Below are 22,669 nucleotides of genomic sequence, written 5' to 3'. Positions count from 1 at the left end.
TCAGTTGTTTGAATTTCTTGTATATTCTAGATATTAGTTCCTTGTTGGGTGAATAGTTTGCAAATGTTTCCTCCATTCTACAGGTTGCTGCTTCATTCTGTTGTTTCTTTTCTGTGCAGAAGCTTTCTAGTTTGATACAGTTCCATTTGTCTGTTTTTGCTTTAGTCGCCTGTGCTTCTGAAGTCTTACCCATAAAACCTTTGCCTAGACCAATGTCCTGAAGCATTGCCCTTAGGTTTTCCAATTTGATAAGTTTGGGCAGATGTATAGGTCACTTGACTGTGGTAAAGCTGTCAACATGACCAAGATAATGAACATACTCATCACCCCCTAAATTTTCCTCTTGCCCCTTTGTCATCCCTTTCTCTCTTCCATTCCTGCTTCCTGACTTTCCAAAGCCCCACTCCAAATCCCCAGGCAACCATTGATCTAATCCTCTCAGATTAGTTTTTATTTTCTAGAAGTTTATGTGAATGGAATCATACAATATATATACTCTTCTTCGTCTGGCTTCTTTCACTCAGTATAATTATTTTGAAATTAATATATGTCAAGTGAGCTTTATTAGTTTGTATTTTTCAAAGACTTGGTCCATTTTATCTAAGTTGTTGCATTTATTGGAATAAAATTGCTTATGATATTTCCTTATTATTTTTAAAAGTCTGTAGAATTTGAGGTGCAGTCACCTCTTTGATTTCTAATATGAATGATATTTGTTTTCTCTACTTTCCCCCTGGTCTTTCTAGGTTGAGATTTATTAGTGTTATTATTTATTCATCAATGTTTATTTATCTTTTCAAGCAAGAGTTGTTGCTTTCATTGCTTTTCTCTTGTTTTTCTGCTGTATATTCGTTGATTTTCGCTTTGATATTTATTATTACTTCCTTGTGCTTTACTTCCTTGCTTTAATTTGCTCTTTCTTCAGTTTCTTAAGGTGCAAGTTGAAGTCACTGATTCAGAAACACTCTTCCTTCTAATATAGGTGGCCACTGCTATACTTGCATCTCTGCCGTTCTAGCTGCATCCCACCATGGAATTCAATTAGAAGTCGGTATAAGATAAATCCTTTATAATATAGTTCTCTTAAATATATACAGATTTGTTTTATTGCTCAGAATGTGGTCTACTTTGATAAGTGTTCTATGTGCACTTGGAAATGCTATATATTCTGTTGTTATTGTGTGGAGTGTTATATAAATACCAATTAGGACAAGTTGACAGTGTTGTTCAAGAGTTCTATATCTTTTTTGATTTACAGTCTGTTTTTCCTATAAATTATTGAGAGACAGACATTGAAATCTGACGATTATGAATTAAAAAATTTTCTCTTTGTAGTTATGTCAGTTTTTGTTTCATGTATTTTTGAAGCTCTGTTATTAGATGTATACAGTTTTGGAATTGTTACGTTCTCTTGACCCGTTTATCCTTATATAACGATCTTTTCTATCCCTGACAGTATTCGTTACTGTAAAATCTACCTGTCTAATATTAAAATAACCACACTAGCTTTATTTTGATTAATGCTAACATAATATATCTTTTCCCATTTATTTAAATTTCCCATTGTTACAATAAGAAATTATCAAAAACTTAGAGACTTAAAACAACATAATTATCAAAAATAAGTTTCACTGGGCTAAAGTCAAAACACCATTAGGATTGGTTCTTTGTGGAGGCTCTGTGGAAAATGCATTTCTTTGCTTTTTTTTTTGAGACGGAGTTTCGCTCTTGTTACCCAGGCTGGAGTGCAATGGCGCGATCTCGGCTCACCGCAACCTCCGCCTCCTGGGTTCAAGCAATTCCCCTGCCTCAGCCTCCTGAGTAGCTGGGACTACAGGCACGTGCCACCATGCCCAGCTAATTTTTTGTATTTTTAGTAGAGATGGGGTTTCACCATGTTGACCAGGATGGTCTCGATCTCTTGACCTCGTGATCCACCCGCCTCGGCCTCCCAAAGTGCTGGGATTACAGGCGTGAGCCACCGCGCCCAGCCTCTTTGCTTTTTCTAGATTCTGGAGGCCTCAACTCATGGGCCTTTTCCTCCATATTTAAAGCCAGAAGCATAGCCTCATTACAGGGAGACACAGGAGGGCTCAGAGTGAGTGGTAGCTGTGGCATGACCATGCTCTGTGTTTCATAAGAAATTAAAGCATTGTACAAAAACTAGGTGGTGTTACTATGTTTACTCATGAAGGCATCTGGCAACATTCAGCCTGGAGAAGCAAAGACTCAACAGGACAGAATGATTATATTGAACTATCTGAAGAGCTTTGAAATAAAGGATAGAAGTATGTGTGTTGATGACTAGCAAGACCTAACTCTCTTTCCTGTCCCATGTGGGTGCTGTATATACAATCACATGTGATCCACAGTTACCGGGAGAGGACACATCCCATGTGCATGTCACTATCAGTCATTCTGTCTGGGAGAAGAAAGGTGGAAACACACAGATACAAAGAACAGAACCCCCAGCCTTGGGCACGAGGCTGAGGTGGGTGTCTAGGGGTTGCTCTTGGTGTCCTGCCCATGTCCCCTCTGGCCTTACTCTTGTAGTTCCAGACTTCTCACACCCTAGGGCTTTCTTTCAGCAGGTGAGAGGTGTCTGAAGATTAGTTCCACTTCCCCTACCCAGCAGTCCTCAACCAGGGACTGATGAAAGCTGGTGTACAGATTTTTTGGCTCCCTTGCCCCTGGGGCTTGATAACCCGGAGGCACTCATTCTAACTGACTCCCTGTGTTTCCAAATGGATTCATGCTCTAGTTACAGCAGATATTAGCTGTGCACCATTTATTAATTGCCTCCTCTTTGCTTACTTCCTCTCTTCTCCTCCAGTGTTCCATGGGATCACCTGCCTCCAAAACTTCTCATACCTGAGTCCTTATATCAGGATCTGCAACTGAACTAAACAGGTAAGGCAGAGGGGATAGAGCTACAATAAAAACTCACATTTCATACACTGTCCCAGTGAAACCAGAACATCGAAAAGATAGTTGAAAATCTCCCCACCCAGTAAAGCTCTGGAACTAAACTATAATGGGGTTACTGGCAAGAATAATGGTTTTTTAAAATGTCCCTTATGAGAGGGATATGGGACCTTTAAAGGAAAAAATAAAACATCCTGCAAATCATAATGAAATGCTTGCTCAGGAACATAAAACAGATGCTCTAAAAACCCTATCAGTAAGGCTGTGAGTCCAGAGCACATTGGTGATTCCAGCCTTGTGCTTTATTTGCTGGCAATAGACTTGCCAGAGCTCCTGGGGTTGCCATGGTATTTGTAAACAAACTTTGTGGTCAACAGACTCCAGGGTGGTACAACAATGCTAAGGGGAGTTTGGAAGAGGCAGAGCGCTCTTGCCGAGAAGAAGCCTTAAAAAGTGACGTCCTCAAAAGGTCACAGAACACAAAGCAATGAACTGACTGCCTTGCTGATCAGGATCCACCATATTTGGATCAATTCCCTCTCTCCCTCCTTCTTCCAACATCCCTCTTCCCCACAGGCATTTCACCACTCCTTCCTCAGGAGAAAGAAGTTAAAATCAAATGGAAAAATCTCCCTGGGGACACAGATGGGGTGGCCAGGGTCCCCAAAAGTTAAGGTCCAGTTGAGGAAGGGAAGGTAACAAGAATTATTTCACATTGCTTTGGCTGCCTGATCAAACCTGCTGAGTAGTTCAGAACTGCCTGCCATTCCCTCTTCTCTGAAAGTTATTTATTCCACAAACAGTTATTGTACATCTTCAAAACACTGAGCTCTGTGCCAGATATTGGGGAATGTAGAGAGGATTAAGATACAGCACTATCCTCAGGAGACCACCGTCCAGCTGGGGGAGGCTGCAGGGTGATGAAGGCAACTATAGCTGCACATACCAGGCACAGTGCTCAACAGAGGGGTCATGTGGGTTTTAATTGAGGACAGGAAGAGCTCATGATAATATTAGTATTTATTGAGCATTTACTCAACGCCAGGTACCATTCAGACCACATAACCAGATTAACTAGTATAAAAATCCTTGAGACAAATACTTTTGTTACTTTCAGATGAATAAACTGAGGTTAAGTAACTTGCCCAAGATCACACAGCTGAGTCAGGATTCCACACCCCAGAGTACACAGTCTTAATGACTATCTGGCTCTTCAGGGAATCATTTCCAGTAAGCCACTCTGGGGCCAAGAGTATGTAAAATAGCTGGGGATTAGTACTATTTTGCATTCATGATGTCCACCCATAGAATGGAGACTAGAGTCCCAGATAGGAGACTAGAATATCGGATATCCTAAGGAGAAGCACCTAGAGACATTGCAGTCCCCATAAATGGAATGACCACTAAGTTCCTCTTTCAAGTAAGCGTGCTTTTATTACTCCCTCTCCCAAAGATGGTGACAAGGGTTCAGATAAGCCACTAGAAGTTTATGCATTAAAATGCAAATTAGACAGAATCCTAAGAGTTTAAGAGCTGCAATTTAAGTGCACTGGGCTTCCCAGAGCTATATCATTGTCTTGTCCTTGAAAATGGGAGATTTCAGAGTTTTGGAGCAAAAGAGTCCCAGATGGGACCTGGCATGGTAAGGCTGGCCTGAGGCAGAGCTGGGAGGAAGCCACTTTGTAGAGGAGAAATGGCAAGAAATGATGAGCGTATGTCTAACCCAGAATGGGCTTTCTGAAAATGGAGAGATTGGGTGGACACTCAGGCAAGGAGAGCCTTGATGAGCACAAACAAGAGTGATTTAGAAAATATGGGCTTCTAGCATGTAGGTGGTGAGGAATGTGACTCTGCAGGCTTCCATTCCAAAGAGGAACCCTGGCCAGCACGGGAGAGGGCCTTCTCCAGGACCAGCGTGCAGCTAACGAATGATCTCAGCTTTGGCCAGGGTCATGGAAGTCAGCTGTGCTGGCCAGAAAAACAGTAGCCTTGAGGGTCAGGGACTCTAGTAGGGCCCATGTCCCGGCAGAAGGGGAGAGCCTGGATGGGCCTGATTACATGCTTTAGGCAAAAGCCAAGCTCCTAAGTAACGTGCTACCCCACCCAACTGTCCTCACCATGAAATTTCCTCACACCGCGGCACTGTTCCTTTCGGAACTTCAACTGACAGTGTGTTGGACTTAAAAAGGTCAGATCCAGAGAGGAGAGGAAGATGGGAAATTGGCCTTCAACATACTCATCTGTGGAGAATTTCTTCTTCCCACCTTACCTTTCTCCTTATAAGAAAAAAAATGTTTAAAGGCAGTAAATGCACCTAGTTTAAAGAATCACAGAGGTCTCTGAGATTTGTTAAGAGAAAAGCCACAAATTATGTGACATGACTGCCCTGGGAGGAGCTGGGAGGGTCTGACTCTAAAATGTAGACTTTCAGCCACCCCTACTTATTTCAGCTACTCCTTTCGGTCCCTATAAGTGGCTGCTAATCTTTTAAGCTTTTGAGGATCTCTTGTTGCTAATCAAATTGCAGCTCAACTTTCTGGTCGATGGAATGCATTTGTGCATTTTCTGCCTTCAAAATTTTGCTCTTCATGCCCCCTCTCATGGACTATCAGTGTTTTAGATTTGTGGCATAAGAAAAAAAAATCTTTATTAGCATTTTTAGTGGTTTTAGGAGGGGAAGAAAGTAGGTAGTCGTGTTTAATCTGCAAACTTTACTAGAAGTCACCTGCCTTCATTTTTTTTAAAATCTTTTGTTGGTGACCAAGAAAAATTAACTTTAAGAGTCAATATTGATAGATGGGCTGTGGGTTCAATTGGGAGTCTCTGTAGTTGGTTAGCCAGTAAGTCTGCCCGCTGGCACCCCACGCTCAGGGAGTCAGGGTCTGTGTTCGTCCCACACTTTGATATGATAGTGGTTTCAAAGAGAGATTAAAGCAGATGGCGAATGGAATGGCAGAAATAAGTTTACCCCTTCATCTTTTAAAGACAAATGGTGAGTCCTCATGCCCTCTTATACTTTGAAGCAAGCTTTTCTCTACTGTATTTCTGGATCCATACCTTAACATTCATATTGAGAAAGGGACAAGCCACAGGATCTCTAGAGTGCACAGTAACAGTGGGCACAAGCTGTCCCTTAGATAAATTCCTGCAGCTAAGGGCAGAGACCCAGCAAGAACAGCCTTCCTACAGTGCTAGACTGACCCCTGTTATCACTTAGGGAGAAACCAATGAGAGGTGGCTGGGAAGTAGCAACTTTTGCTTCAATACATTGGAGAGGACAGAAATTCTTATTTGCTGCTGACAGGAACTTAGGGGAAGGAAGAACATGCACCCCTTTCTCACATTTTCATAATTAATGGCTCCTTGCTGGGAGACGGAAATATACTTGAGAGGGGACTATAGCATGTGCCCTCAGAGTTTCTGTCCTTAGTGATGAGTCTGCAGGCCCCCTGGGGATGGGATCTCGGGCAGGAGCTCCGAGAACGGATGCCAAAGGAAGACTCGCCGGCTTCCCAGGATGTCGACTAGTGGCCCAGGATAAAGGAGCACTTCCTAGGGGCAGTGGTGCATGTGAGTTGGTTAACAGCTTAAAGGAAGTGGAGCCTGGGAAAGGAGCCCGAGGCATGCAGCTTCTATGGACACTAGCTTGTCCTGGCTTATCTCAGCACCTCAGGCCACTACCTCACTTTACAGCTTTCACTCCTCAGGCTTGGAAAGGCTCAGGGTTGTCCCTTTTTATAATTAGTCAGCCCTTCTTAATAGCCACAAGAAAGTTCAAGCAAATATCTGGTTCAGGCATAAGAAGTGGGAGCTGGCAATATGTAGGAATCATCCTCCATTCCCTGGGGCCATTCCAGAGGTTTGGAGCAGCATTTCTTGGGGGTCAACTGAGGGTGCTAGGTAGAAATGAAAATTCCAAGTCTCACTCTAGGGTTCTCAAACTAAAATTCTTTGAGTTAGGGTGGATCTGTCTGGCAATCGCCATTTCTTAAAAACAGGTTTTCAGGTAATTCAGGTAAAACAAGGTTTTCAGGTAACATCTGAGAAACTTTAGGCAGTGTTTCTCAAAATCCAGGTGCTATCATTGCTGGAAACAGATGCTTGGTGCCACAAAGAAAAATCAGTACTGATACAGAAGATCTCTCAGCAAAGCAATTTTTACTTCCTGCAGGAAGGGTACTCTTGCCAGCCATTTTGCCATGAGAGTACAGGGAACAAAGGAAGAGCAGACATATTTATCCCTTTTGCTTTTGGGGTTGTCCTTACTGCCGTGTTTGAACGCCGTTGGCTGGAGCCAGACCTGGCAATCTAAACTAAAACCCAATTGGCTAACAACTTAAAACTTTTCTAAACAAGTAAAAGTAATGGAGAAGTCCAAATAAGGAAGGGCATAGGCTGAGAGCTGGGACATGCCTGTGAGTACGTCCAGCACAGATATCTTGGTTAAAGTACAAGGACATAGAATGTACTATGTTCCTATAAGCATGTTTAACAGCTACATAGGATAGGGCTTAACAAAGAGTTATTAGCAAAAAGCAAGAAGGCTTTGAAGAGTCTTTAAAACAAACTATTATTTCTAACACTTATGAAACTTTGAAGAAGAACTTTTCTACTTCCCACATCATTCACCTACTTTCTAGGCCTCTTCCCCTAAGACTTGATTCAGAGAAACTGGGATGGATTGGGAAATTTGTATTTAGCAGGTATCCCAGGTGAATATTATCAAGACAGTTGGTGAAACTCTGCCCTAGGTTAAAAAAAGTATACACGCCTAGCCCAATCCTGATACTTTCAGCACATATCCACATAATTATAATTGCCATGCACACATCCAGGCTACAAGCACAACTTATCCCTCTTTCAAGCTGGCTTGATTCCCATGAATTGTAGAAGATAGTTTTTAAAAAAAATCTTTTTTTAAAAAATTTAATTTTTGTGAGTATGTATATTTATTTATGGGGTACATGAGGTGTTTTGATACAGGGATGCATTGCATAGTAATCACACGCTGGAAGTGGGGTATCTATCCCCTCAGCATTTATCCTTTGTGTTACAAATAATCCAATTATGCTCTTTTAGTTATTTTAAACTGTGCAATTAAATTATTACTGACTACAGTCACCCTGTTGTTCTATGGAATACTAGGTCTTATTCATTCATTCAATTTGTTTTGTATCCATTAACCATCCCCACCTTCCCCCCACCTCCCCACTACCCTTCTCGGTCTCTGATAAACTTCCTTCCATTCTCTTTTGGTGAGGATAGCTTTTATCACTGAGTAGGATGCATTTGAAAAGCACTTCTTTTCTGGAATAGAAATCTACTTGAGAAACAATGATGGCAGTTTCACGTCAATTTACAAATGACCTAGGTACTTTTGCCTGCTTTACCTGACTTAATTGTCCCAGTGTAGGGTTGTGATGTGGATGTTTTTATTCTGTCACTTGATGAATGAGAAACCTGGCGCTGAAAGAGGTTAAGTAACCTACCCAACATCTCACAGCCTGTGTGTAGGTGTGTGTGTGGGAGAGCTCTTTGTCCCTGGTCCCAGTAAAGCAAGTAGCTGTATACCAGAAAATTAATAAAGGAATATTTGCCCAAGAGATGGGGGTGGCATTGACATGGGCCTGATCTATGAGTGAAAAGCCAACTACGGTTTGGAGAGAGAAGAGGAGGAAACAGTTATGATGCGAATGTACTTTCTTTTATTTATTTCCTGCTGCTGCCAGTAGCCCTCAGTGAGATGTTTCCTTTGAAGTCTCCCCACTCCCTGTCTCCCAGATGAACATGACCTAAACCAGCCTACGCTCTGTCGAGGCCAGACCAAGGCCACTCTCCATAGTCCTTGACTGAGAACAGGGGAATTCAGGGCACACAGCACATTTTCTTTTATGCAAAACCTGCTGGTCTTCTGGGGACCGATCCTTGATGTCATTAGTACCAATAAGTGCAGCCAGGTGGACCTACCCCCAACCCAGACCATAACAGCAATGACATAATCACCACTGCCATCTTGCAACTTCTCAGATGCTCCAGGAAGTTGGCAAGTTTTAGGAGAGGTGACTTCTTTTTCCCATGGCTCATTTTTGGAGCCTGCATGAAGCAGTTGATAGATACATGCTGTATTTATTGAACAGGGAGTCTAAGCAAGGCCCTGGGCTAATGCCTAACTGACCTACACCAAGAGACAAGTAGGCCCTTGAATCCTAACATGGTTAGGACTGGATCACTTTGGGCTCTGCCTTGTACTCTTATTCACATGACATCCATCCCAGCCAGGGAGGTCCTGGGGAGAAGCAATAGATTCAGAGAAGAAAGAGCAACAGAAGCCACAACACCCTTCACCAGGCCTGTGCTTAGAATTCATGTATTATTTGTTTGCTGTTGTAGGGAAGAAGAAAACAAGAATAGGGGTAAAGCGTGAGTTGGAGCCACAGAGTGATCCAAGAGTGGCTGGCTCCCTGGAAGGTTTCACTGCATTGGCCTGAATTTCTTTGGCTGTCAACTTATTCGGATCCAGAGATGGCATGGAATTGCTGGCTCTGGGATTCTCCTCCTTACCACACACTGGGAAATAATCCCAAACACTTGCAGCAAGATGTGCAGCTGAGGTCTGGCCAGGTACAAGGGTGGAAGGAGCAGGAGGGTGCAGGGCAATGAAAGAGCTAGGAGTCAGTAGGAGGGAAAACACATTCTCCAATCTCTTCCACCAGTGATCAAGGGCACAGGCAAGGGAAGCATGAAGATGAAGGGGAGGAAGGGAGAGTGGGAGAGAAAAAAATCCATGGCAAAGAAACAAACCCTAAGGAGAGAGGGAGAGATGGATGTGGCTCAGGTTTCATGTTTCTGGGATGCTTACACAGTGGTGTCAACACACATGCACACACACACATGCACACATACATATACACATGCATGCGCATGCATATACATGCATACACACACACATCTGTGCCAGCTACCAACCTACAAGTTAGCCAATAATTAATTTTTAGATTCTTCATCTTAACCATTCTCTTTTGAAGTATAATCACCATTAAAATACATTTTTTGGGCCGGGTGCGGTGGCTCACACCTGTAATTACAGCACTTTAGGAGGCTGAGGCGGGTAAATCACAAGGTCAAGAGATTGAGACTATCTTGGCCAACATGGTGAAACCCTGTCTCTACTAAAAAATACAAAAATTAGCTGGGCATGGTAGTGTGCTCCTGTAGTCCCAGCTACTCAGGAGGCTGAGGCAGGAGAATTGCTTGAACCTGGGAGGCGGAGGTTGCAGTAAGCCAAGAGCGCACCACTGTACTCCAGCCTGGGTGACAGAGCGAGACTCTGTCTTAAAAAAAAAAAATACATTCTTTGCCTTTATGAGTCCCTTTCTTTAAATCACATTTACTGTGTGGGTACCACATTAATAGCTAATTTTATGCTTCCTTATTATTTTTCTCATAGTCACACTTTTGACTTGTCATTGACCATAAACATCTTTCATGGCAGAGACACTATTTCATTTCTTTCCAACTCCCTACACTGAAGAACCATGCATGCTATTCTTTTCTTTCTTTCTTTTCTTTTTTTCTTAGATGGAGTTTCACTCTTGTCACCCAAGCTGGAGTGCAGTGGTATGATCTCAGCTCACTGCAACCTCTGCCTCCCGGGTTCAAGTGATTCTCCCACCTCAGTCTCCTCAGTATGTGGGATTACACACACCTACCACCACCCCAGCTAATTGTGTGTGTGTGCATTCTTAGTTGAGACGGGGTTTCGCCATGTTGGCCAGGCTGGTCTTGAACTCCTGACCTCAGGTGATCTGCCCACTTCAGTCTTCCAAAGTACTGGGATTACAGATGTGAGCCACGTGCCTGGGTCACGCATGCTTTTCTGCATATGTGAGGTGCTTCCTAAATGCGTAATTGACTATGTCCTTATAGGAAGGAAGGATTCCATAACTTTCCTGGGCAGTGTCAGAGTGGCTGGACTCGGCAATGAGCCCAGAAGCAGTTCTGCCTGTGTGAGCCTTGCCTTGGGTTCTGGAATATTCAACCTGTGTTACAGTCACCTGGTCCCATAAGGGTCAGTTTCTCCTCTCATCAGGAACTTCCCTGCGTGGCCTGCTGTGGTTTGAAATCCTGCAGCATGATTGCCCTTGAGATCTTTTTTTCCAGGACCACATTCTCAACGACACTGTGTTCTTATCCAGTACTTCTGCTAATCTGACTCTCTTGACTGGGGCCCAGTGAGGTCTTCTGTAACCCTGTGCTCTGAGCCAAGGAAAATCATGTTACAGCAGAGTTCCTGAAAAACAAGAGTACTCAATTGCATGCTTTGAAGAGAATTTCAGAAAATTCTATAGGCCTTTCAAGCTTGCCATATACTAAAACTGTTTATTTTTCCACCAGCCCTACCCACATGGATTAATGAGATTCCCCATCTACTCAGAACCACATTCCAATCTCCTCCTGAGCTGCTAAGGGAGAGGGAGCATACACCCCATTGTAGTTACGCCTACTGGGAGTTATACTCCAACGAATTTCAAGAGAAGCCTAACAAAAGGTAATAAAAGGAGAGGATTCTCACAGACTCACTGCTGCAGTCCTTTAAAACCTCAGCCTCATCTACTGAACACTAGCCCAGGTCGGGATGAGGCCCCATCTTGGTACGTCTACAGAGGGCATGGAGAGACTTAAGTCTTTTTGGGTTTGGGAAATGATAAATCCCAATACTGAAGAGAAAGCCAAGTCTTCTGGCCTGGGGCTGAGCTTGGCATGTGTTAGTGTAGCCACAGGGGACTGTGGCTCTAACAGGAACTTGATCTTTCCTCACAATAAGCCTTGGGAGGCTCTGTGCCTCTCTCAGAGGAGATACGCGGTGTGCCTGGCTTCTAGGAATCCTGCTGCATTGTAGTGGCCAGAGGCCCTCCCACCTGGAATCTGTGCTTCCTGGAGCCAAGTTGCCAAAGACTAGAGCTTACTGAAGAGGACTGGGATAGAAATACAAAGGAGCATTCAGAGTTCATAATAACCTCCTGGACAGTTTCTTGCTTCTTGTGTGTGAATGATTAATATGCTACCACAGCTTTAATCTATCACAGTTCTTCCAAACTTTGGGGTACTTAAGAATTTCCCAAGGAGCTTGTTGAAAAAAGAGATTCTCTGACTTTTACTCCCAGAGATTCTGGCTAGTAGGGCTGAGACACACCTAGGACTCTAATGCACAGGGTCTAAAGACTGTACTGTGAGAAACCCAACATTTGTCAACCCCAAGGGCAGAACCTGATCTTCAGTACCTTTCATCATCCTCACCACCACCACCACTATCATCATCACTATCATCACCACCATCACCACTGCCAGCATCACTACCATCACTACTACCACTACCACCATCATCACCATCATTACCTCCACCACCATCATCACCATCACTACCACTACTGCCACCACCATCATCACTATCATCTCCACCATCACCACTACCACTATCACCACCATCACCACCTCCACCTCCACCATCACTACCAGCACCAATCACCACCATCACCTCACCGCCACCACCACCACAACAACCACCACAACAACTATCTGGGAATTTTTATTGTCCAATGGCCCCAGGTTCAACTGACTGTGAAGCCAGAACCTTCCTCACTAGACTACAAGGACTGCAAGAAACATGTAGAGTGCATGATTTCCGAGTACCTGGAATATGGTAGTAAGACTGAGGAACTGAAATTTTCATTTCATTTTATTGTAACTAATTTGAACATAAATTTAAATAGCTACATGAGTCCAATGTCTACTGTGTTGGACAGGGCAGAACTAGAGGGTGAGAGGAAGAGCCTGATCTACTCAGCACCTGCTTGCAGATCAGGTCACTGCTGCAATAAATCCACTGGAAAATACCAAGTCTTAGAGTTGAGAGAATCTGGACATATACTTAGAAAAGCATGGACAATATGTGAGAATTGACTGCTTCTTCTACTCCTTCCCCTAGCCACCAGACTACTGACTCCCACAATCACCAACCTCCTTTCCTTTCATTCATGGAGACTCTATCCTGGGAAAGGACATGCTGCCTTTTTCTGTAATCGTGCTACTAAGAATGGAAAAAATTGGGGGTGATGATGAAGCTCACTCTGGGGCTGCTACAAGTAAATTGTCTGACCAGACTCCAGAAAAATATTGCAGTATTTAAGAATCTGGGCCCAGGAGCCAGGGAGCCTGAGTTAAAGCTTGCCTTTGCTGCTTGTCATCTCCTGCATAGCCCTGGAAAATTACTTTGCAAAACATTATTTACTTATCTGTAGAATGGGGATAACAAAAATTCCAACTTCACCAGGTTGCAAAAAGTCAGCGGTTCTCAAACTTTTAGTCTTCTGATCTCTTTATACTCTTAAAAGTGAGGACTGCCCCAAAACCTGTTTTGTGGGGTAAATCTATCAATGTATGCTGTTTTAGAAATAAAAAGAACATTAAAAACAATAAAGCCATTCTACATAACATAAAGAACATATTTTTGTGAAAAATTACCATATTTTCCAAAACAAAAAGTAATTAGTGAAAAGTGTGACATCAGGTTACATTTTTGTAGCTCTCATCAGTGTCTGGCATAATAGCAGACAGCTAGGTTCCCATCTCTGCTTCAGCATTCCATCTGTTGCAATATGTTGTTTTGGTTGAAGTATATGTTGAAAATCTGGCTTCACACAGGTGTGTAATTGAAAAAAAAAAGTATTTTCATAGCCTTTTCAGCTAATTTTGGGTAATCAGGGCACAGGAGGCATGGAGCTTGAGTGAGATGCTACATAAAACTTGAAAAGTGGGCGTAATTAAAGGTTAGTTACAATATAGGATTTGAAGCCATATCAATAAACTTTTCAGACTTCATTACATTAAAATCTATTGGTGTATCATGTATTTTGAGTGTATCTTTTACCTAGGCATAATTTTGTAATATCATACATCAGTCATTTGGAAAATATTGGTTCATAGAGTTATGCTTGATTTTACAAATGTTATCATGTTTTTATTATGCGATATTAAAACATCACATTTTTAAATATCACCACCAACATCATCACAGTAAGTGTTTTTAAATTGCATTCTATTTTTTAACTTTTATTTTAGGTTCAGGGGTACATGTGCAGGTTTGTTACATAGGTAACTTGTGTGTCAAAGGGGTTTGGTACAGATTATTTCATCACCCAGGTAATAAGCACAGTACCTGATAGGTAGTTTTCCGATCCTCACCCTCCTCGCACCCTCACGTTAGGCACCAGTATTTGTTATTTCCTTCTTTGTATTCATGTGTATTTGTTGTTTGGCTCTCCCTTATAAGTGAGAACATGCGGTGTTTGGTTTTCTGTTCCTGCATTAGCTCACTTTAGGATAATGACCTCCAGCTCCAACCATGTTGCTTCAAAAGACATGATCTTGTTCTCTTTTGTGGCTGTGTAGTGTTCCATGGTGTATATGTACCACATTTTCTTTATCCAGTCTACTGTTGATGGGAATTTAGGTTGATTCCATGTCTTAGCTATTGTGAATAGTGATGTAACGAATATACGCGTGCATATATCTTTATGGTAGAACAATTTATATTCCTTTGGGTATAAACCCAATAATGGATTATTGGGTTGAATGGTAGTTCTAAGTCTTTGAGAAATCACCAGACTGCTTTTCACAGTGGCTGAACTAATTTTCATTTTGACTAGCAGTGTATAAGCACTCTCTTTTCTCCAAAACCTCGTCATCATCTGTTATTCTGGCTGGTGTGTGATGATATCTCATTGTAGTTTTGATTTGCACTTCTATAGTGATTAGTAGTGTTGTTGAGCTTTCTTTCATATATTTGTTGGACATGTATGTCTTCTTTTGAAAAGTGTCTGTTCGTGTCCTTTCCCAATTTTTAATAGGGTTGTTTGGTTTTCTCTTGTAAATTTGTTTGTTCCGTACAGACACTGGATACCAGGCCTTTGTGAGATGCAGAGTCTACACAATTTTCTCCCATTCTGTAGGCTGTTACTCTGTTGATAGTTTCTTTTGTTATGCAGGAACTATTTTGTTTAATTAGATCCCATTTGTCAATTTTCACTTTTGTTAAAATTGCTTTGGGATCTTTGTCACGAAATCTTTGCCCATTCCTATGCCCAGAATGATATTGCCTAGGTTATTGTTCTGGGTTTTTAGAGTTCTGGTTTTTACATTTAAGTCTTTGATTCATTTTGAGTTTATTTTTGTATATGGTGTAAGGAAGGGGTCCAGTTTCAATCCTCTGCATATGGCTAATCAGTTATCTCAGTGCCATTTATTGAATAGGGAGTTCTTTCCTCATTGCTTGTTTTTGTCAGCTTTATCAAAGATCAGATGGTTGTAGGTGTGTGGCCTTATTTCTGGGCTCTGTATTCTTTTCTGCTGGTCTATGCATCTGTTTTTGTACCAGTACCATAATGTTTTGGTTTCTGTAGCCCTATAGTCTGAAGTCAGTTAGTGCGATGCCTTCTGCTTTGGTCTTTCTGCTTAAGATTACCATGGCTATAAGCGCTATTTTTTTGGTTCCATATTATTTTTAAAATAGTTTTTTTCTAGTTCTGTGAGCAATGTCATTGGTAGTTTGACAGGAATAGCATTCAATGTGTAGATTGCTTTGGGCAGTATGGCCATTTTAACAATATTGAGTCTTCCAATCTATGAGCATGGAAAGTTTTTTCCATTTGTTTGTGTCACCTCTGATTTCTTTCAGTAGTGTTTTGTAATTCTAATTCTAGAGATTCTTCACCTCCCTGGTTAGCTGTATTCCTGCGTATTTTAATATTTTTGTGGCTATGATGAGTGAGATCACATTCTTGATTTGGTTTCAGCTTGGATGTTGTTGGTGTATAGAAATGCTACTGAATTTTGTACATTGATTTCATATCCTGAAACTTTGCTGCAGTTGTTTATCAGATATAGAAGCTTTTTGGCAGAGACTACGGGATTTTCTAGGTATAGAACTATATCATCTGCAAATAGAGATAGTTTGACCTTTCTTCCTATTTGGGTGCTTCAGAAAAAGTTTTTAAGTATCAGACATCTTCTAGGACAATAATGTTTGCAATTCTCTTGTGACCCACAGAATTTCAAATTTATCCAAAACACAAAATGAAGTGGAAGATAGCAATGAATGGCATCAGATTTTTTGTTTCTAGTAGTTAGTTTTAGTGCATGCTTACATTTTGAAAAACCAGATGAAAAAATGTCTATTCTTTATTCAATAATCCAGGGCACTGAATTACCTTCTTCTGTAATTTTTACACAGTGCAGACCTCAAGAATGTATGAAGAATAATCAGATTCATTATACAGGATATCTTAGCCTGTAGTTAGAATGCTTTTGACTTGCATATAGAAAAAAAAAAAATAAGATGGTTTGTTTGGGAGCCAGGTAGGTACCAATGTCCCGAAACTTCAGACTTTCAGGAGTGAGTATTTCACTTATGTAGTACTGCATAAAAAACTACCTCAAAACTAAGTTGCTTAAAACAAACCAGTCATTTATCATCCCTTGTGATTTCCATAGGCCAGGAATTTGGGAGTTGCTCGGCTGAGCAGTTCTGGCTAAGGGACTGTATGAGACTGCAGTCGGATGCTGGCTGATGGAAGGAGGCCTCAGTTTCTCACCATGCGGACTTCTCCATAAGACTCATTGAGTGTCTTAATACACGGTGGCTGGCTTCCTCCAGAGCAAGTGATCCAAGGTAGGGAAAGGTGGAAGTCACAATGTCTTCTACGGCATAGCCTCAGAAGTACACAGCATCATGTCTGTAATATCCTATTGATTATGAAGGTCAGACCTTTCAATGCAGGGGAGAGTTCGCAACGATACTGAATGTAAGTAGAAGAGCATCACTGGGAGCTGTCTGGGAGCTCTTAGAGGTTTGTTTTTGGTACAGGTTTCCCTTTTCTGCCGGCAGTTTTAATCTAGGCTCCATTATTTAGAAGTTTACAGAATACCTGATCCACAAGCATGGACAAGTTAGTATCTGACTATAGTGGAGGCAGTGGTGGAGTGGGATCATATCAATGGGATCCACTTTTGTATTACACGCTACACCATCCTGAAGCGGCTGGTATCTTGGAAAGGTAGAACCATCTTCTAACATTGCAGCTGATGCTCCTGCTCAGAGGAAATATTCTAATGGTGGGGTGCCATCCTTTAGTCTGTGGTGTATGTATCAAATAATAGACCTCTATGTGATACTTCAGTAGAAGAACAAACAGATCTTGGAACCAAGGAGTGGAAGCAGGAGTAGCCCCTCTGGTGGATTTTGTGCTTCCTATCCCTGTCTGATCTCTGCAGGGTTGAAAGCCCTGGTCCCCAAAGAGACAGTACTCTTGCCACAGGGACACAGCAAGGTTTCCACCGAACTACAAATTACAGTTATGGCCGGACTCCAGTAGGCAAGAAGAGAGTTGTCATACTGACAGGTGTAACTGACTATTAGTCTGGGTCCTCTGAGAAGCAGACCCCAAGATGGGATTAAACGTGTGAATTTTACTGGAGCAAAGGCTTGTGAAAGAAAACGGGTGGTAGACATGTTAGGCTAGGAGAATGGCAGACTATGTTGTAAGTCTGATGCTGAGAGAGGTGGAGAGGGAAGGGGAAGGATGGGAGGGCCCTAGACTGCCATGCAATACAAGGAAGTTTCAAGAAGGGCCTTGGGGAGTCCTAAACCCAAAGCAAGCCATTAGAGGAGTCCCATGTCTCCCAGAAAGACCCACCACAGTATCCCTGCTGTGCCCAGACATTGACCTAGAGCTGCATGTGGGAAGTGCAGCCTCAGATTTCAGAGCCAGTAGCTAGGATCCTTGGTCAGTTACACTCCCCATACTTGGAGTTCTGCTAGATGCTTCATCACTGCTGCAGCATTAATCCTCATCATTAGGAGGAGGCAGGACTGCTTTTACACAAGGAGGAAATGAGAATACATGTGTATCCTTCTGGTATTATACTTCCTCACCCCATCCTAACTGTGAATATATGAATGTGTGTATGTAGTAGTCAGGGTTCTTCAGAGAAACAGAACCAATAGGATATAATATGTAGATATATGACAGGGGGTTTTATTACGGGAATCGGCTCACACAATTATGGAGCTGAGAGAGCCCATGATACGCTGTCTGCAAACTGGAGGAGCAGGGAAGTCAGCGGTGTTGCTCAGTCACCTGAAGGCCTGAGAACCAGGGAAGCTGATGATGCAACTCCCAGTCAGAAGCTGAAGGCTGGAGAACCTGGAGTTGTGATGTCCAAGGGCAGAAGAAGCTGGGAATCATAGTTCAGGGGGAGAGAGAGAGAAAGAGAGAGAGAGAGCAAGCAAGTGAGAAAATTTTTCCTTCCTCTGTCCTTTTTTATTCCTATCTGGGCTCTCAGCTGCCCACACTGAGTGAGGGCAGATCCACCTGACTTAGTCCATTGATTCCAATGCCAATCTCCTGTGGAAGCACCCTCACAGGCCTACCCAGAATATTCTCTACCTTAATCCAGTCAAGTCGACACCTAAAATGAACCATCACAATGTATGAGGGTTCAGTACAGTCCTGTATATGTCTGTATAGGATCGTAGGAACATGAAGAAAAATGCAGAAGGATACACATTAACTTGGAAATGGTGTGGCAGATAATGTTGATTTGTTGACCCAGCCCTATTCCCAATCCTTTTTCCCCTTGCCACTTTGCAGCCAAAGATGGCCATGTGACACTGTCCTGGCTTATAAAACCTAAGTAGAATTCTGCTGGTTGCTCTGTCTCCCTTCCTCCTGCTTCCTATTGGGATGTGGGCTTGATGCATGAAGCTGCAGTAGCCATCTTGGGACCATGAAGGAGAGGCCGAAAGAATTGCCAGCAGCAAAGTAACTCCCCTCCTTCTAATGAGAAGAAAACTAAATCCCTCTGATTTCACTCACAGTTAAAGCGTGTCCTATGATACACATAGGATGTCGTGGGGTATGCATGTGCATGTAGGGGGAGGGGTCAATTGAGACATAGAAAAGCAAATATAAGACCACTTAAAAATCACATATGTTGGCTGGGCGCGGTAGCTCAAGCCTGTAACCCCAGCACTTTGGGTGACTGAGACGGGCAAACCAGGAGGTAAGGCGATGGAGACCATCATAAACAACATAGTGAAACCCTGTCTCTATTGAAATACAAAAAATTAGCTAAGGGTGGTGGTGCATGCCTGTAGTCCCCGCTACTTGGGAGGCTGAGGCAGGGAAATCTCTTGAACCTCGAAGGTGGAGGTTGCAGTGAGCCAAGATCGCGCCACTGCACTCCAGCCTGGCAACAGAGCAAGGCTCTGTCTCAAAAACAAAAAACAAACAATCAGGTATGTCATTACATGTAAGCCTTTATGCATATAGCTCTGTAAATGTTTTGATATATATTAACAAACAATAATTAAATATTTAAGTTATAAAACTATCCATTTTATATGTATTACACTTTATTGGCATAATGTTGCATATATATTTTTAAAATCATTTCTTTAATTATGCCCCATTTTAACATTTTTAAATGTGTATACTTCTTTCTGTGCCAGATGTTAATTTATTTACCTTCTAAGAAAAGCTTAGATTTTGTTGACCTCTATTGTTTATTTTCTAACTCGTTGAATCCTTACCTACCTTTCTCGTTTCTTTTATTCTGCTTTCTTTGGGTTACCCTGTTCACTTTTTTAACTGCTGGAGTTGAATATTCAATCATAAACTTTGAGCTTTTATTACTTCTTTTAATGTCATAAATCCTGGTGAAAACACAAATTTTGGTTTAACGCAGTTGGTGATGAGCTCCCATGGTCTGCCCAGTCCTTGCTCTTAATCAGGAGGTGAATTAAAGTCCTCCTCTTCTATGTATGTGGAAGAGGGGTAGGCAGAGGAGAAATGGCAGGTATGGAGGCAGAGAGTGGGTCCCCAGCTAGTTCCTGGACTCAGAAACCTCCCGTCAATATTCAAGCCAGAGTAGACGATCACCACTAGGTGGCGCCCAACCTCAACTGGGACTGGGATGAGTTTTGAATTTGAACCTGAAACTGGACCTTCAAGAAATTTTTGCCCATGTGCTTTTATTTTTCCTCTTCATCTCCTTTTTTTCCTTTTATTATTTTGTTATTTTTCATTACACTACTCCTTCATCTCCTTCTATTGGCTTGAAAGTATTCTTTCTATTTCAAATATTTTACTAGTTACAGTCAAGATTCTATCATGCATACTTTACTGGTCAATATTTCTTTGTTTTCCCTCCCCAGCTTACAAAGATTTGAAACTCCTCCTTCCATGTCCCATGTTATGTTTCCTTAGAATTTTAGTTTTGCTTGCTTTTGGCTCTTGCGGATTAGATGATCTTGTTTTAAATCAAGGCTTATCGACTTCTCTGCTCATTATTTCTTCTTGCTTCACACCCTGTTTTGGGTTCAATTATACTTTTTCTGAAGTACATCAAATCAGTAGTTTTTTCAGCCATAAATGTCAGTGGTAACTTTTTTTAGCTTTAGTTTTTGAAAATATTTTTAGTTTAGTTGGGTATAAGAGAAACTCTTCTATTGTTGCTAATAATAATTCTGTGGTCAGCCTAATTGTTATTTCTTTTTAGGTTATATCTTTTTTTTCAGGTGCTTTTTTATTTTTAATTTTTGTAGGTACATAGTAAGTGTATATATTTACGAGGTACATGAGATGTTTTGATACAGGCATGCAATGTGAAATAAGCACATGATGAAGAATGGGGTCTCCACCCCGTCAAGCTTTTAGCCATTGAGTTTCAAACAATCCAATTATACTCTAAGTTATTTAAAAATGTACAGTTAAGTTATTATTGACTATAGTCACCTCGTTGTGCTATGAAATAGTAGGTCTTATTAATTCTTTCTGATTTTTTTGTACCCATTAAATATCCCTAGCTCCCTGACATCCTCCAGTACCCTTCTTAGCCTCTTGTAACCATCCTTCTACTCTCCATGCCCATGAGCTCAGTTGTTTTGATTTTTAGATTCCACAAATAAGCAAGAACATGTGATGTTTGTCTTTCTGTGCCTGGCTTATTTCAGGTGCTTTTAAGAGTTTATTTCTTATTTAAAAGTTTGGCTCCAATGTATGTAGTTTCGTGGGGTTTTCGTTGGTTTGGTTTTGTTTCATCCTACTTGGAACTCAGGGGTTTCCTTTCATTCTGAAAAATTCCCAGTATATTTTTGTTTCTAATCCCCTTCCCTCCATTCTTTTCTGGAATTGGTAGTTCGTTTAGGTTGGAATTTGTCAGTTGACCCTCCATGGCTCTCAAACTCTCTTTAAGATTTTCTATGTTATCTTTCTGTATTTCATACTGGATGATTTTCTCAAATCCATCTACCAGTTCACTAGTTATTTTTAAGTGCATTTAACCTGCTGTTTAATTTGAGTTTAACATTTGAATGATTACATTTTTCGGTTTTAAAAGTTCAATTTATTTATTCTTTAAATCCCTTGCTTACATTTTAAGAGTCCTGTCATTTTGAGGTGTTTATTATGCCTTCTTTTATTGCCTCAATTTAAACATACTTATTTTGCAGCATCTTTGAGATTATTTCATTACTTCTAGCTTTTGGCCTCATTGTTTTTCCATATGTTGTATGAGCTGATACTCCTCGCTAATACCTTTTATCATATAGTTAGTCATTATTATTATTATTAATATTTTAATTTTTTTATAGAGACAGGGTTTCACCATATTGGTCAGGCTGATCTTGAACTCCCAACCTCAGGTGATCCACCTGCCTCAGCCTCCCAAAGTGCTGGGATTATAGGCGTGAGCCACTGTGCCTAGCCAGCTAGTCATTATTTACCATAAGATTTTATTTCTCCTTCTAGTAAGAGTCTCATGTACTCTGGGTTGTGGATAACTCCTTACAGAGCAGTTTGGTATCACTTCTCTTTCTTTAGATTCCTGTGGCTCTACTGGTCATGGGCCAGTGAGTATGTTAATATCTTGCTTGAGATTCTTATAACATGTAGATAGCCTAAATTCATACCCCATACCCAGGATAGGTTTAGGGCTTTTCACAGGTTGTATATATTTTTTCCTACTCACAGTCCAGAAAAGATAGCCTGCTTTCTGTCATCCCCAGTCAGTAGACAAAGTTCTAGTTACCCTTTTAAGTCCTGGAAGTATTTTTGAGAGTCCCAGTTTTAAACAGAGGTATAGGTTCCAGCCTGAGCAGCCTCCAGGCCAAATTTACTGTGGGGCCTGTAACCAGGCCTGATTCTTTTTGTTTGTTTGTTTTTTGAGACGGAGTTTCACTCTGTCTTCAGGCTGGAATGCAGTGGCACCATCTCAGTCCACTGCAACCTCTGCCTCCAGGGTTCAAACAATTCTTCTGCCTCAACCTCCCAAGGAGGTGGGACTATGGGTGCCCAGCTAATTTTTGTATTTTTTTAAATAGAGATAAGGTTTCACTATGTTAGCCGGGATGGTCTCCATCTCTTGACCTCGTGATCCACCCACCTTGGCTTCCCAAAGTGCCGGGATTACAGGCGTGAGCTGCTGCACCCAGCCTATCCAGGCCCGATTCTTTCCTGGTTCCTCCTGTGTCAGTTGGAGCTTACATCTCTTGAGTTTAAATTTCCTTTTTGTGTCTGGCACCTGGGAATTATCTTGGCTTTCTTTCAGGCTATGTATTTTAGCTTTTAAAAATATTTATCCAGTACTTACACGTGTTCGAGTGGGAGAAAGTCTTTGTTGAGTCAGG

This window comes from Aotus nancymaae, unplaced genomic scaffold (assembly GCF_030222135.1).
Source record: "Aotus nancymaae isolate 86718 unplaced genomic scaffold, 86718_ANA_hifiasm-v0.15.2.pri h1tg000014l, whole genome shotgun sequence".
NCBI classification, from domain to species: Eukaryota; Metazoa; Chordata; class Mammalia; order Primates; family Aotidae; genus Aotus; species Aotus nancymaae.
Note: the sequence above shows the minus strand (reverse complement) of the source record.